The sequence below is a fragment of the Hemitrygon akajei genome, unplaced genomic scaffold, assembly GCF_048418815.1.
Source record: "Hemitrygon akajei unplaced genomic scaffold, sHemAka1.3 Scf000038, whole genome shotgun sequence".
Lineage (NCBI taxonomy): Eukaryota > Metazoa > Chordata > Chondrichthyes > Myliobatiformes > Dasyatidae > Hemitrygon > Hemitrygon akajei.
In genome coordinates, this window is record NW_027331924.1 from 3,883,859 (window position 1) to 3,901,582 (window position 17,724).

The window sequence follows — 17,724 nt, forward strand, 5'->3', positions numbered from 1 at the left end:
CGCACCTTCATATTGGAGAATACACCCTGTTTCCGTGTGCAACCCCAAACCCTAAATGTGCGCTATCCCCATTTCAGTGCGCACTCCAAATCCGCTGACACTCCAGATGCACTTTAGATTATCTCAGAAGCAGAATCGTGTCACAGTTTAGAAAATGGCTGCCTCGACAATGAAATTCCAATTCAATCCATACTCGCCATGCCCATCCCCAAATCTTTGTGCATCCCCCAAAGCCGAGGGCACCCCTACATGCACAACAGTTTACAATCATTTCAAACAGTTCACAAAATATCTTCCTCCGCATGAAACAATAGGAAAAACAAAGTTCAACGTGCAAAGAGCAAAGAATTGCTGTACATTCCCAAACCAAAATCTGAGGTATATCGTCTGCTGAAGCCTAAATCTGTGGCATTCAAGTCCGCCGACACATGTCTGTTCCAGAAAACCGGGTATGACTTGCGCAGGGCTACTGAAAGCGAGAAGAGACGATTTCGAACGAGAATGGAGGCGACATCGGATGTACAGCAGCTCTGACAGGGTTTACTTCCTGCAAAGCGAAACCCAATGCAAACACGAGGAAATCTGCAGATGCTAGAAAATTAATCAACACACACAAAATGCTGGTAGAACGCAGCAGGTCAGGCAGCATCTATAAGGAGAAGCACTGTCGACGTTTCGGGCCGAGACCATTCGTCAGGACTAACTGAAAGGAAAGATAGTAAGAGATTTGAAAGTAGGAGGGGAGGGGAAAATGCGAAATGATAGGAGAAGACCGGAGGGGGTGGCGGGAAGCTGAGAGCCAGACAGGTGATTGGCAAAAGGGATACAGAGGTAGAGGACGGGAGGCCTAGGGAGAAAGAAAGTGGGAGGGGAGCACCAGAGGGAGATGGAGAACAGGCAGAGTGATGGACAGAGAGAGAGAAAAACAACTAAATATATCAGGGATGGGGTAAGAAGGGGAGGAGGGGTATTAACGGATGTAAGAGAAATCAGTGCTCATGCCATCAGGCTGGAGGCTACTCAGCCGGTATATAAGGTGTTGTTCCTCCAACCTGAGTGTGGCTTCATCTTGACAGTAGAGGAGGCCATGGATAGACATATCAGAATGGGAATGGGACATGGAATTAAAACGTGCGGCCACTGTGAGATCCTGCTTTCTCAGGCGGACTCACCACACCAGCCGACTCACAGGTGAAGTGTTGCCTCACCTGGAAGAACTATCTGGGGCTCTGAATTGTGGTGAGGGAGGAAGTGTAAGGACAGGTGAGGCACTTGTTCCGCTTGCAAGGATAAGTGCCAGGGAAAATCGGTGGGAAGGGATGGGGGCTGGGGGGGGGGGACGAGTACAACGCGTAGGGACGAACCCTGCGGAAAGCAGAAAGAGGGGGGAGGGAAAGATGTGCTTGGTAGTGGGATCCCGTTGGAGGTGGCGGAAGTTACGGAGAATTATACGTTGGATCTGGAGGCTGGTGGAATGGCAGGTGAGTACAAGGGGAACCCTATCCCGAGTGGGGTGGAGGGCGGATGGGGTGAGGGCAGATGTGCGGGAAATGGGAGAGATGCGTTTCAGAACAGAGTTGATGGTGGAAGAAGGGAGGCCCCTTTGTTTAAAAAAGGAAGACATCTCCTTCGTCCTGGAATGAAAAGTAGATGCGGCGGAGACGGAGGAATTGTGAGAAGGGGATAGCATTTTTGCAAGAGGCAGGATGGGAAGAGGAATAGTCCAGGTAGATGTTAGAGTCTGTAGGCTTATAGTAGATATCAGTAGATAGGCCATCTCCAGAGATGGAGACAGAAAGATCAAGAAAGGGGAGGGAGGTTTCGGAAATGGACGAGGAAAATTTGTGGGCAGGGTGAAAGTTGGAGGCAAAGTTAATGAAGTCACCGAGCTCAGCAAGCGTGCAGGAGGCAGCGCCAATGCAGTCGTCGATGTAGCGAAGGAAAAGAGGGAGACGGATACCCGTATAGACTTGGAACGTGGACTGTCCCACAAAGCCAACAAAAAGGCAGGCATAACTGGGACCCATGCGGGTGGTCATGGCTACACCCTTGGTTTGGAGGAACTGGGAGGAACCAAAGGAGAAATTATTGAGAGAAAGAACTAATTCCGCTGGACGGAGGAGAGTGGTGGTAGAGGGGAATTGGTTAGGTCTGGAGGCCAAAAAGACACGAAGAGCTTTTAGACCGTCCGGGTGGAGGATGGAGGTATATAGGGACTGGACGTCCATGGTGAAAATAAGGCGGTGGGGGCAGGGAACTTAAAATCATTGAAAAAATTCAAAACGTGAGAAGTGTCACGAACATAGGTGGGAAGAGATTGAACAAGGGGGGATAAGACAGTGTCAAGGTATGCAGAAATGAGTTCGGTGGGGCAGGAGCAAGCTGAGACAATAGGTCCACCTGGACAGGCAGGTTTGTGGATCTTGGGTAGGAGGTAGAAACGGGAAGTGCGGAGTGTGGGAACTATGAGGTAGGTGGCAGTGGATGGGAGATCCCCAGAGCTGATAAGGTTGGTGATGGTATAGGAGACAGTGGCCCGGTGCTCCTTAGTGGGGTCATGATCAAGGGGTAAAAAAGAGGAGGTATCAGAGAGTTGTCGCTCTACCTCGGCCAGGTAGAGGTCAGTACGCCAGACAGCAACAGCTCCCCTCTTATCAGAGGGTCTTATAGTAAGGCTGGGATTGGTGCGGAGGGAGCGGAGAGCAGAGCATTCGGAATGAGTTAGGTTGGATTTGGAACAGGGTGTGGTGCAGTCAAAACGGTTGATATCCCGTCGGCGATTAGCAATAAAGAGATCTAGAGCAGGCAGAAGACCAGAGCGGGGTGTCCATGAAGAGGAGGAGGGTTGAAGACGGGAGAAGGGGTCATCGGTGGGGGTAGGAGAGTCCTTGCCAAATAAATAAGCTCGGAGACGGAGCTGGCGGAAGATGAGTTCAGCGTCATGGCGTACGCGGAACTCGCTGAGGTGTGGGCGAAGAGGGATAAAGCTGAGGCCCTTACTGAGGACAGAGCGCTGTGCCTCAGAGAGTTGAAGGTCGGAGGGAATGGTAAAGACCCGGCACGGATGAGAGACGGGATCAGAGGGGGGAGGGAGTCTGGTAGTGTCAGTGGCGAGGGAAGGGTTGAGGTGAGAGGAAGATGGAGCCTCTGAGGGCCCGGGAGCTGACGATGGGATCTGAGGGAGAGTGGATTGCAGAGTGGTGGTGGGGGAAGTGGAGAACGGCCTTTAATAAAGCCCGTTTGATTCATAGAGATGATTTTAGTTAAAATATTTTCAGAATAAAGGGATCGAAAATGGCTGAGATGAACAACAATAAAAATAATCCGGGGTCCAATAATGGGGGTAAAAAAAGAAAAAAAAACAACCAAATTACAAAGCCCAGAAAAAAAGTCGATATCTATCGACGCAAGCTCCAGGAAAAGCATCGTTGCTGTTATAGCTCCGCCTACGTGAATTTTAAAAAAAGTAATCTTTGTCTCCCTCTCCCGGACATAAATCTCATTACAGTCGACATATATCTCAGTGTAGTTAACTTGAAAGGATAGTGTTTTTCCTATAAAACAAAACGACCTTCAATTTGAAAGTAACCTTCATAGTATTAGATAAGGGAAGAAAAGCACATCCAAAACAATTCTTGAAATATTTGCACAAAAGAAAAACAATCGCCATCTTTAAATTATCCAATCTATCTTTAAAACATAAGAAAAACCAAATAATTACTTAAAAGATCTTCAATAAAGCATGCGGAATAAAAACAAACAATTAATTCATTTAAATGCTGCAAAAAGAAAAAAAAAAGTTCTAGATAGTACAAACTGAACTACAGCCTATCAACAGTTCTCCCACTATATCTTCTGAGGTTAAAACCGTCCAAACCAGTCGTTTTCAGAAATAAAAAAGAATTTTAAGCTAAACACTTTCTGTGACACCAGATCTTCCTGTCTTATCAGTCTTTACACCGCGAGACAATCAAGCCATTATAAATCATTCAAACCTCAGGTTTCAGACTCGTCGTGGTTGAAATATTTGCACAAAAGGAAAAACAATCACCATCTTTGAAATATCCAGTCTTTCTTTAAAACGTAAAGAAATCCAAACAACTACTTAACAAAAAAACTTTAAAAAAGCATACAGAACAAAAAAAAACCAGTTGGTTCATTTAAATGCTGCAGAGGAAAAAAAAACTAGATTGTTCAGGATTATCTACAGTCTTTCAACAGTTCTGCCGCTATATCTTCGAAGGTTAAAACCACCAAAACCAATCTTTTTCGAAGCTAAGAATACATTTTAAGGTAAAAACTTTCTATAACCATCAAATCTTCCAATTTCATCGCTTTACACCACGAGACAGTCAAATTATTATAAATTATTCAAACTTCAGATTCGCCATCGGAATCGTCAGACAAAGAGTTAATAAAACGCAATGCTTCGGCTGGATCATCAAAAATACGAACTCCAGAATTTTTAACAAAAAGCCTTAATTTGTCTGGCTATTGTAATAATGGAAAGAGCTTTTTTTGAAAAGCTAATTTCATAGAAGAGACAAATGCAGCACGTTTCTCAACAATTTCACGTGGAAAATCTTGAAAAAAAAAACGAACTTCTGAACTTTGAAATTGAAATAATCTTTGTTTTCTTGCAAGTTTAATAATGCGGTCCTTGTCTCCAAGACGGAGAAAACGCACAACGACATGCCTGTTTTTACCTTCATCCAAATATTTTAAAGCACCGGTTTTCTGAGCCGATTCAAGCTCCGGGGGTTGCGAACAAACCTCCGGAAATAAAGACTGAAACATTTTAGCAAAATAATCCAGTGTGTCGGCACATTCTGATTTCTCTTTTAATCCAACAATTCGAATATTATTCCGACGCGATCGAGCTTCCAAATCCACGATCCGTTGTTGAGCCTTTTCCAAACGAGAAGAAAGGTCAGCCGCATTTCGATTAACTTCTTTAAGATCGAGGCTCAGAGAGTCAATTTCTTCTTCAAATGTCTCTTTTAGTTGAGTTATTTCAGTGAAGATACCGGTGATTCGAGATTCCAATCTCTTGACCCAAGGGGCTTCATCCGAGAACTCGTCAGCTTGGTTTCGACTTTCCGTTCGAGGGGTCGGGATTTCGTCTGGTGCTCTTCGAAGTAGCCATAATTATAACTATTGTGATACAAATTCGACTGAATAAAGTTAAGATTTCAAAGTTTAAATCGGAAAAGGGAGAGATTAAAGTCGGACAATAAGCAACTGGGTCCTTAGCGGGAGGCGGAGTCCGGAAGGACTTTGGATTGAATTATGGAAAGGATGTTTCCCATGGTGGGAGAGTTTAGGATAAGAATGCATAGCCTCAGGAGAGAGGGGCGCCGTTTCAGAACAGAGATGCGGGTTGGGTGCATTTAAGTCAGACATTGATAGTTTCTGGATTGGACATGGCATCAAAGGTTCAAGGGAGAAGACCGGTAGCTGGCGTTGAGGAGGACGGAAAGAAAGGATCAACCATGAGTGAATGGTGGAGCAGACTCGATGGGCTGGATGGCCTGACTCTGCTTCCATGTCTTATGGCTTTATGGAAATGAGGATTGAGCAGGAGACTGCGAGACTTCGTCTGAGTTTTATATTTGGACGGTCGGTGCTGGTACGGGTGGGAACCCACAACGCCGTATTTGTAACCCTTTATTATCTAATGTTATGATTAATGATATTCTCTCTGAGACAGGCACTGAGGTGTTTAAATCACTATATGCAGATGATGGAGCTCTATGACTTAGAGGCATAAATTGCAATTATACTGTATATTGGATTCAATTAGCAGCTAATAATTTTGACCAGTCGGCAAATATATGAGAATTTAAGCTTTCAGTGGCTCATGAACAAGTTCTGTGTTTTATAAATGTGATTAATAGACATGCAGTTGATTTGAAATGATATGGTCAAACTCTTCAAGATGTGACAGCGGGAAGATTTCCAGGCATGTGGATGGATAATCAGCTGGCATGGAAGCGCCATATCAGAAAATAATAACATTAAATATTCTCAATTGTCTATATGAGTATTCTGGGGAGCTACATGAATATCATTGTGGGCCATGTTCATTTGTTTAATTGGATCTGTTCTTGATTCTGGCTGTGTGACTTGTAGATCAGCGTCATCTTCAATTTTAAAGTGTTCGGAAGTGTTCTAGCGCAATAAGGCTTCAGATTTACTGGTTGAAATGAGCCAAGTATAATTGCGGAGATTGCAGTTGATATTAACAAACTGGAGCCATTAGACGGGACAAATAGATTACCATCCTGTTGAAGTTGTGTTCGAGGACGGTTGGCAACATCACACGAAGAGTGTTTTCAAGTTTAGGTGGCTGGGATCTTATCGCACTGGGAAGATGGGATTGTGGGATTACGCAATGTTCCCCAATGTCAAGTTCTCTGAAACCCCATCTTATTCTCCCTCTGACTAGCTGATTTTAAGTCACAGAGCTTAATAAGTCTGAGAATTCTGCAATGTCCGAGAGTCTGTTGGTTCATCAGTATATTTTGGAAAACTATTATGATATATTAACTGTTGCAGAAGAATCAAAAGATAACAACTGAGATGTTCCTCTGGCTGTTCCTCTGGCCCACTTCTTATGAGGTTTATGGATCTTCTTATGGGTCTCAATCTGCACGGAGAGGTTGAGTTACAAAAGCTGATACAATTCCAGCGGTGGATAAAGACCTTCCACCCGGCAAATCAGAAGCTAAGGGGTCGGTGGGATTGAGAATTATAGCAAGACTGTTGGGATAATGAGCATAAAGGAAACACCACTACAGAATGCGCAACTGTTAGCTTAATGAGGGAACGGCGTAAAACAAGAAGAGAAGGAATTTTATTCAAAAAAGAATCTGATATGTCAAACGCCTTTTAACCAAAACCCGCCCCATTTCGTTACATTAGCAAATCATTCAAGGGGAAGGTGGAGAGTAGTGTGATTGACATTGGATTAGGCAGCCAGTAATCGACTAGATCCCCGCCGTTTTGTGGGCTGTAAGGTTGATGGGCCACAAAGGGAATAGATGGACATATGCACAGACCAATGGCTGAACAGCGTTTCTGTGCAGGTCTTTGACTGACATCTGGCAGGTCCAATGCGGTACTGAGTCTCCAGGACGGTGCCTTGCCTCTCACAAAACACATACTATCCTAACGTTCCAGAGCTGCCGGTCGATGCGACAACCTGCCGGGAATAACACCTGGGTGATCAGGGGGTGAATGTGAGGAGCTGGAACCCTCACTGCAACCGCCTTTGGCTTGTGCTCAGGTCGCGGCTTTATTAATGAACTGAAGCACCGAGGTGACCGGATATTTCACCGCGCTGATCACCTGCTCCCTGAATTTCGACTGAGTCACCGCGTAAATAAATGTGTTCGTGTAGCAGCTGAAATTACTCAGCAAAAACCCGACGTAGTGAAAGATCCATTCAGAATCATTGAATTCGAATCCTTTTCCTGAGACCTGATAATATATGAAATTTACAACCGCCGTCATCCACAGGAGGATGAAGCTGCCGGAGAGGGTGAAGAGTAAAACCACAGACCTCCTCCTGCTCTCCATCTCCGGGTCACTGCGGTTCTCCCCCTTGCTCTGACCCTTCAGCCCCTTACGGATCCGACTGGCCACTAAAATGTGTCTGACTGTCAGAGCGTTGAGCAGCAGGATCCCAGCGAAAGGAAGAAATGGGGTTAAAACCGTATCGAGCCAGTCATATGCTATCCACCCGGGGTCAGTGAAAACATTGTCCCTGAGATCACACAACCACGGTACATTGTCGATGATCATCCAGGGTTCCCATATGAAGTATCGGGGAACGTTTCTCAGACAGAACAGCACGCCGGTTGTTGTTAGAACCACAGCCGCAGTTTTCCCGGTGCAATATTTTGTTTTCAGTTTCTGGCAGCAAATGGCGACAAACCGGTCAAAGTGAAAGTGACGGTGAACCAGACAGAACAGTATGTGGCTGTGTAGCTCAGTACATCGATAACACTGCACACAGGGGTGATGTCCAGAAAACTCCACCGGAAGTAATACACTCTGATTCGAATCAAAATGACGCTGGTGACAATGGTCAGTAGATCCGCCGCTGCCATGGCCACCAGGTAGCGAGAGGTGCAGGTTGAGAGGCCGCACTTTCCCCGGGACAGGATCACGATCGCCACTACATTGACTGGAGAGAGAGAGGGAGAGAAACAGACTCTGGGCGTTACCTGACACATTCTCCGGGAATTAAAACCGTATCGAGTTGCAGCTAAAGATGTCTGTGAACGGCTACTAATCTAGCACCAGACGGGTCACACTATCTCTGAACTGTTTTCTTCAGTGTGGAGATAAAGCAATGTGTGGGCAATCGTCGGCGATATAAACGAGCTGAATGAACTACAACGATTGCTGCTGATCCCGATTCCAGTCGCTGATGGGGCCGGTTTCACTGACTTAACCGTGACTGACCAGGACTCTGGAAAATCAGCATCTGATGTTTCCAAGATGAGACACAGAGGGGAGAAACACACTGAAAACACTGGAAACAGTATTAGCAAACAGAGACTGAGTGGCTCAGTTAACGGATTAATACTACACCGCAGTTCAATTCGATAACACTCGTGAGCATATCCCTGGATACCGGATCGGGTGATCAGACCAAATTATTGACCAAAAGGCAGCAGGTTACGATTGTGACAGACTCGACAGGGAGACGCGAAACACAGCACCAGAGGCTCTCTTTGATCAATAACTCAGAAACAATGAAATTGACAATGAACCCCCCCACCCCCCTCCCAGTCACACCTTCTCGGAGAGCTACCTGTCCTCAGCACTGGGACAAATCTGGACAAGGTATCATCAAAGGCAAGAACAGCGTTTGAGTCGATACCGTGAGTTAGAGGAGAGACAGGGGTTTAGTTCCCTTTGTCATTGAATATGAAAAATCGGGAAGTGGAATTGACAGGATCGATATCTCTGACGGATATTTGTACAATGATCATCAAGTTGGAAGTTTGTAAAATGATCATGAATAGGTTTACACCGGTAACAATCAGAAATTCCAAACATGAATCCCTCTGCACACTCACCGGGAACTCCAACAACGGCAATGAACACGTACAATATTTTCTCCACACTCCTGTACATTTCCAACAATGCAGACATTTTCTCTGTCCAGTGATTTGGCCCCCCTGTGTTACACGCGATCTCTCGGAATGAAATGCTGAGGCAGCACATGCCTCGGGTTTTTAATACAATTCAGTCACTCCACAGGGACAGATTTCAACAGATTTAAAAATAAAGATTTTAAATTATTTACAAATCGATTACATCAGACAGGTGAAATTCCCGCGTTGACGGATCGCGATTAAACTATTCAATTAATATGAAGACCATTGGGAGCAAATTTGTCCCAACGCAGGTGACTGAACCGTCCGAGATATTTTATCAATTAAATGTGCTTCCAGTGTAAATATGCACTTCAAAGTAACCATTTATCAGACACAAACTATTGAAGTAAATTATGCCATTGTAGCTTGTGAAATTGTATTGAATCACGAACACTACGCCGGCTGGTGTTGTCGTGGGATCAGCGCCGGACTTCGGAGCAAAGGTTCCCGAGTTCGAATCCAGCCGGCTCCAAAAAAACCTTTGTGTGTCTGTGTGTGGGTAGACCAACTGTCCCTGCCTGACCCTGCACGTGTCCATACACGTGTCCATCTCCAATTCACTTTATCCCCTTGGTTTAGCCCTTCTCATCTGTCTCCGCAAACTGCACAGTTCCAACACTTCACAAAATGGCTGCCTGTACAATAAAAAAACAAGAACAGAGGGCATAATTTAAATTGCATTTATTAGTAATGAACGTACAAATGAAATAACTTTGATACCTGTCGCAGCTCCAAATTAGGAGGATTCCCCACATGCACATTCGATTTTCCCAGAGCAAGAATCATTTCAAACAGTTCACAAAAAAGTTGTCTCCATTTAAAACATAGGAAGAACAAAGGTCAAAGTTGACATTGCATTTTTATTAAAGTATGGATAAACGGAAACATATTGAGATTCGACACACCTCCAGATGCCCCGGCTCAGCCAGGTTAGTGTTCACCCCCAAATCCACCAACACACACACAATTTTGTGCAAATCTGTCAGCATCCACAAAACTGTGCTCTCCAGAAAACCCTCAATGAAACTTCAAATTAGTGTCCACCTCAAAGCATCCGACACCACGAAATCCTTGTGCACTCACACATTCGCTGTCATACCCCTGAAGCTGAGCACATCCGCAAGGCTGGATGCTCCGCCAAACCCGTCCGCACCACTAGATTCACTGGCAAACCCGGAAATATGCCTGCATCCCCATTTATCTGACCAAACAATAACATGTATCATCCTGTCCTGGTGACGTCTGACCTACCAATCCCCTGCTATATTGTCACAGTATGTCCCCAGAAAATCTTTTTCGCAATCTTCATCACTTTCCTCACCACGGCTTCTGCCCTTTTATACTTAATAAGGTTACTGGGACACTGATACTTCTTCACTTTCCTAAACGCCTTGTCCCACTCCCTAATCGCCTCTGCACACTCCTCAGTCCACAGTGATACAGCCTTTCTCCTATTAATTCTGTTTGTAATGGGAATCACTTCCATCGCAGTTTGCTGAATAACGTGACATAACCTTTCATTGTGAAAATACACATCTTCGTCAACATTCTGCAGCGGTTCCAGAACTTCTGTGAATGTTAAATCTCGTACCCATTCAGACACACAAGTTGAAAAACTGTTCTTTAATCAAACCATTACCTCATTACGCAAACAAACCCTCAGTGAACTGCGTTAAAATCTCAGCAGCAGACAACTCTTCGTGGGCGAGAACAAAATATACTTTCTCACAACTCAGTAGAACGTTTTCCACAGGCGTTGTAAACCATAATCAGTTTTATACAACTACCTGCTGAATCAAATATTTCTACAGCAAGTCCCATATACGATTCATTCACATTCACAACTCTACACCCTGCCTCCTTCCTTATAAAACTGTCAGCACTACCTCTCTATCAATTGACCAATCATGCCAAACGACAATATAATCCTGCACAGAAAAATTTAACTGTGAAGATAAACTCTTTTCCTGAATACTGAAAACATCGGGGGATTCTGACAAATGAGAAACAGACTTCTTAATGTGTTGACAATGAAAAATCAGGCTGGGATAGACTGGGATGCAGATACTCCACCCATCAGATCTTCATTTACAGCTTCCAACATAACACCGGTTACACCGAGATACCTTTCTGCAGCTTTCGCAATCATTTTATTTTTTGCCCGTAGGACGAGATGTCTGATCAGTGCAATTCACCACATCCATTATAAACATCACAAACTCCATTGTATCCATTGTACAGTATCTTTACTGAGAGAACTGAGATGCGGACATATATCCACTGACCCCCTAGTCTATTCTCTGACTCGGAACACTTTATTAAGTTTAGCAGTCAGAGTCAGATTTAACTTTTTGCAAGGTCTCTGCATAAGACACACCCAACTGTACTTTAACCTGTTGAACTGATCCGCCTCTATTTTTCTAAGGCAACATAGTTGTTGTTTTCACATTCCCACCTCTCTCTATGACTGAAATTCACATTAACTAATCATCTCATTTGACCGACAAGTTCCTCTGCCAGTGCCAGCAGGGGACAGTGAAGGGTCTGAACTACGATAGGCCTGGTGGAAATCTGCCCCAAACTCAGACCCTCCACGTCTGCTACATCGCTATGTCGGAGTTCAGCGATACTGCTGTCGGTGCTCGTCGGTCGCGGCATCTACAGGGACGGGCGTGGCTCTCCGTCCACATCTCCGAGTGCCTGTCCCGGCGATGTTTACCAGACATCCCTCAGCCTCCGCCGATGCAGAGAAAATTGCGCCACCAGCCGGCAGCAGGCACTCTGGGAGTTATGAACTACGATCCTCCACACTCCTGGTGGATCTCCTCTGGAGACCTCCTGCACAAAATATACTTTGTTTAGAATGCAGCAGTTTAAGAATCATACCAGGTCATACACAATCTCCTGAGAGGAATACTGTCGAAGTTTCGGATGAAACCCTCCAGTTTCAGCATTGAGAGTGGCCTTTCCAGGCTGCACTGGTGCCCACCAAAATTATCCCATCTGCCTGCGTGTGAGCCATTTCCTCTGGGCATGAGTCAGCTTAAATAGTCACATGGGCACAGGTGCTGAAAGTTTATTTTCCCTGCTGCAGGAGTCTTTAACTAAACCTTTCCTATCCTATACTTAATCACAATGACTTTTAAATTTGTATCAGTACAGGATCCACAAAGGAGGTAGGGTTTAGTCTCGTATCGGGCAGTAAAATGGATTATTTACTCAGAGCCTGGTAGGATATACTACAGATTATTGAGAAAGGCAGAAAATGACATCACTAGTGATGTGACCAATATATTTGTGTTCTCTGTAGCCACGAGTCAGATCTCAGAAAAGCGCTGATCTATCTTATTCTGTTATTTAAGAAGGGGGATGGATAATCCTGGAAAATATAGATTCACGTTAGGGGTAGACACGTTTCTGGAGAAGATTATTAGGGACTGGATGTAGAGTTATTAAACTCCTCACACATCAACATACCCATCGTCTCCTCCAGAGTGTGATAGTCTGTTTCCCGACGGCCCTTTCGGCCGGCACCAGGACCATCCCTCCCGTCCATGTACCTGTCCAAGTGTCTCAATGGAACCTCATTTCACACCTTCCACTGGTGTCTCATTCCACACTCACACTGTCGTCTCAGTAAACAATTTTTCTCACATTTTACCCTTAAACCCTTTTCCTTTTACCCCGAACTTATGACCTCTTATTCAAGCCTCACCCAAACTGAGGGGGAAAAGTCTCAGCTTCGGTGCGACAAAACCCTTTGAATCTTTCTCTCCAACTCAGGTCCTCACCCTCCTGGAAACATCATTATAAATGTTCGCTCTAATCGTTCAGGGTTCTTGGTACTTCTTCGTGTAGATGGGTGACCCTGGATAGATGCACGGAGCTTAGAAAAATAGAGGGCTATGGGTCAGCCTGGGTATTTCTGTGGTAAGGACAGTTTCAGCACAGCTATGTGGGCCGAAGGACCTGCATTGTACTGTAGGTTTTCTCTGATCCAGACTACACACAATACTCCAGGATTGTCCTCAGTAACGTCCTTTACAACTTCAACATAACATTGCAATTCGTGTGCTCAGTACTTTGATTCATGAAGGCCAATGTGCCAAAGGCTCTCTTCATGACCCTGCCCTGAACTATGGAACTGTATTCCCGGATCCCTCTGCTCTCCGCAGACCACAATCCCCGACCAGTCACTGTCTGAGTCCGACCCTGTTGTTCCCGGCAAAGCGCAACACCTCACATCGGTCCTCATTACATTCCAGCTGCAAAACCGTCAGCCCATTTATCCGGCTGCTAAACTCATCTCCAAGTTTTGATAATCTGCCTCACTGCCACTTATGCTCTGTATCCAGGTGTCAGCTGCAAATCCAGTTTACCATATTCCCATTGAAATCCAAAGTTACGTGGAGCTGAGGAGGACGATGGCGCCTAACGGCGACTCCTTGTTTGCAACTTCGGAAAGAGCTCTCGTTCTAATTTAATATCTCTATCTTTCTTTCTCATGTTGCTTTTGAAGACCCGGACCTGGAATTACAAACTGACTTTGGTTCTTTGCGGGAATGGGACCCGTTCCCGGAGTCTGACGACTGGCCGTTATTCGATATACCAAGGACGAGGGCAAAAACACCAGCGCGCCTTCAGTATTCCGGGATTTCGTGGCTCTGGAGGCGGGTGGAGTCGAGGTCGGTGCCGTTGCAGGAAATCGATGCGTCGTGGGAGACGGAAGATCGAAAGCAGCGAGCTGGCTGCTGGCCGTGTGCCCGGGACCCGAGTTCCTCGGGCACAGAGCTCGGAACAAGCGACACAACAGACATTTAACATCTTAAATCAGCGAGCTGTTTGTTATGTCCCCCCTGTCGCTGTGAAACGGGGACACCCATTTTTCATTTATTAGAGAGAGAGAGAGAGAGAGAGAGAGAGAGAGAGAGAGAGAGAGAGAGAGAGAGAGAGAGAGAGAGAGAGAGAGAGAGAGAGAGAGAGAGAGAGAGAGAGAGAGAGAGAGAGAGAGAGAGAGAGAGAGAGAGAGAGAGAGAGAGAGAGAGAGAGAGAGAGAGAGAGAGAGAGAGGCTGTGGTATGTTGAATTACCGGGTGCACGTGTAGTCTTTGGGATTCTGAAAGTCTGTTTCTCTGTTGATGCTTTGCTGCAGGTTTCAGTGCTCGGTGGAGGGCGCCGATGCTTTCTTTAACTGGTGGGTGGGGAGGAGATGGTTACTTTGCTACTGCCTATGCGTGGGTGGGGTGATCTGGGAGGAACTTGGGGTACTAGCATTTAACTGTCATTCATTCTTTGGGGCTCTCCTCGATTTTCGTGGATGGTTGCGAAGAGTAGAATTTCAGGCTGCATATTGTATACATTTCTCTTATATTAACTACACATTTGAAACATTTGATACCTTTGAAATACTTCTATGTCCTGTTCCTCAGAATATCTGACAATAAGTTAACCCCTGGTGTCAGGATCATCCGCCTCTACTTTCCCGGCTCATCGTCAGAGCCTTTCTTGAACAATGGAAGCTAATCTAGAGTACCTCACAGGTGTCTAAAGACATTTTAAATACTCCTGGAGGCAGGCTAAGGCCCCTGCAGTTTCCGTACTCGACTTCCACAAGGGTCGATGCGATGTCTTGTCACTAACTGAAAATCGATCTGCCCTGATTGAGACCATTAATCTATAAGATACAGGAGCACATTTAGGCCATTTGTCCCATCGCGTCTGCTCCGCCATTTCATCATGGCTAATCCGTTTACTGTACGCTACTGGCCCCCATCTCCATCCTTCTCTCCATATCCGTTCATGCCCTGAGCAGTCGAGAATCTGTCAACCTCTCCCTTAACTATACGTAAGGACTGCACCCAATGCTGCCTGTGACAACGAGCGAATTCCACAGATTCGCCATTCTCCAGCTAAAGATATTCCTCTTGCTCTCATTCTAAATGGATGTCCCTCCAATCTGAGACTGTCCTCTAGTCTTACACTCTCCCACCAGAGGTCTGATCCTCTCCACAACAACTCTGTCAGAGGCATTCACCATTCGGTAGGTTTCAATCGGGCCAACCCTCATTCTACAGACCACAAGAACCTTGAATAACTCCAGACCGCCGAACGCCTGAATTCCCGCCAGGCCCGGGATCCGGGGTCCAAAAACGGGAAGCCCGATGCTCTCTCCCGTCAATACGTTTCCGTTTTCCCAGCCCCGAGACCATCCTTCCACCATCCGGTGTAGTGGCTGCCCTCGCCTGGGAGATCGAGTCCAGAGTCACGGAGGCCCAACGGACTCAACCTGACCCAGGCATCAGATCTCCCAATCGCCTCTTTGTACTCGATTCTGCTCGATCGCAGGTTCTCCAGTGGGGGCACACTTCTCGATTCACCTGCCATCCCGGGATCGATCGGACTCTGACCCTCCTGAAGAGACATTTCTGATGGCCCTCCATGGACGCCGACACCCGTTCCTGTGTCTCTGCATGTTCCGTCTGCGCCCGGGGAAAAGCCTCGGTCCAGGCCCATATACAAGGTGCCGAAAGATCTGGGAAGACACACGCACGGCCCTGCCTCGCTCAGCCAACCGTAACCGAAAAATTACCGAACGCCATCGTACCCCTGCTCCTGAGTATCGACCTGGGCATATGGTGTGGCTCTCGGCTAGAGACATTCCTCTCAAGAACGAGCCCAAGAAGCTCGCCACCCGCTTCCTGGGACCCTTCGAGTTTCAGAGCATTATCAATCCCACGGCAGTCCGGCTCAAACTACCTACGTCAATGCAGATCCACCCTATAGTTCACGTCTCTCAGTTAAAACCGGTTTCTGTCAGCCCGTTATGCCCTCCGACCGAACCCCCTCTAACCCCACCTACCCTCCGATCATCGACGACCATCCGGCGTACACCTTCCGGCAGTTATTGGATGTTCGCCGTAGAGGGAGGGTCTCCAGTACCTGGTCGACTGGGAGGGGTACGGCCCGGAAGAACGTTCCTGGATTACCCTCTCCTTTATCTTGGAGCCTTCTGTCATCTCGGATCCTAATTGGGACCATGCAAACGAGCCTGGGGGGGGGGTCGCCTGGAGTCTCCCGTTGAGGGAGGGGTACTGTCAGGTTTCCGTTTGGTTATTCACCTTTACCGCTCCTTTGTCCCTGATTTATGCCCTAATATCACTCATTAGATTTCCAGTTGCTCTAGTTTACTTTATTACAGTACACCTGGTTTTTATCAGAGACTGTGAAATAATAACGATGGCGTCACTATCACAGGCTGCCAGTTTGTTGGTTTATTCTCGTTTGATACTTCGTTCCCTTATCCAATTAGAACCGTTAGTTCTATGTTCCGCTCTAGTTTCAAGACAGTCCCTGTAAATCCCGTCTCCTTGTCAAGATTCCTCCGGTTTGCTGTTCTTCGTTCACGTCTAAGCCAGCAGCCCCAACTCAGTCGACGTGCCGGTGTCCCGCACTTGGGTTTTTCTCAGTCGCCGCATGCAACAGTGAATTGTACTGATCAAACACCTCGCCCTACTGGGGAAATTAAAATTATTGTGACAGCTGCAGAAAGATATCTTGGTGTAACTGGTGTTACCAGTTTTATAAGCAAAAGGGCAGCGTATAGAGTTGTGAATGTGAGTTAAACGTATGTGGCATATGTAGTAGAGATATATCATTTAACAGGTGGGGTATTAAAGTGGTTCATTTTTACAACTTGTGGAAAATGACTTGTTTTGCCTATTTTAAACTCGGAGCTCCTCGTCTGATCCTTCCAGTTATGGATCAATATGGTTAACCTCTCATTTATGTAAACTTATGGACGTATAGTACTGAAACGGTTGAATTATATTTTTGAAGAGGGAGGCAATTTATCATTTTATCAGAGTATATTGTGGAAGGGGAGAATGATATTGGATTCAGTTTTGTATTTGGAATACGATATTAGGAAAGCACAGTTAAAATAAGTTGTTGCAATGACAGAACTTTTGACATTGAAAAGGCATGTAATATTTATGGAAGGAAGGACTTTTGGAAATTAGGAGAGGGGAAATTGCAGCATTTTTTTCTGTTTTTTTTTGTCATTTGGTAGGTCCCTGCAAGTAAGAGTGAGAAAGATATATCCTGATGTGTATGAGATAGCGAATGGGACCGCACAAGACAGTATTTGTAACCCTTTATTATTTAATAATGTGATTAATGATATTTCCCGAGATAGCGTCGGTAAATTACTATGTACAGATGAAGGAGCTTTCTAGATTAGAGGCAGAAATTTGAATGTTAGTGTATGGAGTTGCAATTATCTATTAATCTGTTTGAACAAAAGGGAAATAGATGACGATGTAAGCTTTCGGTAGCTAAACATAAGTTATGTGTTTTACAAATAAGATTAATTGATCTTCAGATGATTTGAACTTATATCGTCAAACTCTTGAAGACGTGCCAGAACAAAGATTGTCAGGCATATGGGTGGACAATAAGCTGACATGGAAGCGCTACATCGTTATAATAACTGATCAATAAAAAGGAGCATTAAATATTCTCAGCTGTCCAAGTGGATAATCTTGGGTGTTACA